Raw genomic sequence first — 743 nt, 5'->3', positions numbered from 1 at the left:
TTGTGACATTGATATAAAACAATAAAAAAATATAACGCTTTTATATACCCATCTTCTGACGTTTTTTAGCACGTTATGATCGGCCATTTTGTGTCCGCCATATTGTTGCAATAATTTTAATGTTATTTTAATTATATAATATCACGATATTGATAAGAACACACCAGTCATGATGATTACTGCATTTTTTAAAATGAATTTGCACAATATCGTAACATTTCGAGCTTTCGGCCGCCATTTTCAATGCCGCCATCATGAATTTTGAAATGAGTATGTGCACATTTTAAAGTTTAGAGTTCATGGACGCTGTATTTTGACTCCTCAAGACCATCCTAATGTTGTTTCGATGTGAAAATATCGCTTAAAAAAAAAATTTAAGTGAAAAATCACAGTTTTTTTCCAAAAAATCGACTATAACTTTTTTGGACTTTATTTATGACAAATTCTGATGGCAGATTCTGAAAGAGCAAGAAATTTTACATCAGAAATGATGTTGCTAGAATTTTTTCAAGGCCATTAAAATAAAAAATTAAGCCACTGAAAATTGTTCAAAAAATGTGTCCGCCTGGACGTTAATGGGTTAAGGTGTTGTGCTAATGTAGGGTAGTTAAAAGTGATTTTCAAGGGTGGAGCAACAAAATCAGAAATTGAGCAACAAATTAGCAACAAATTAAAAGAATATATCGTATTTTTTATTTTTATTATTTTTTTTAATGGCTGTGCTAACTTTAATCTTAAGTTAG

This window comes from Wasmannia auropunctata, unplaced genomic scaffold (genome assembly GCF_000956235.1).
Source record: "Wasmannia auropunctata unplaced genomic scaffold, wasmannia.A_1.0 LD336106.1, whole genome shotgun sequence".
NCBI lineage: Eukaryota > Metazoa > Arthropoda > Insecta > Hymenoptera > Formicidae > Wasmannia > Wasmannia auropunctata.
This window is presented reverse-complemented; position numbering follows the sequence as displayed.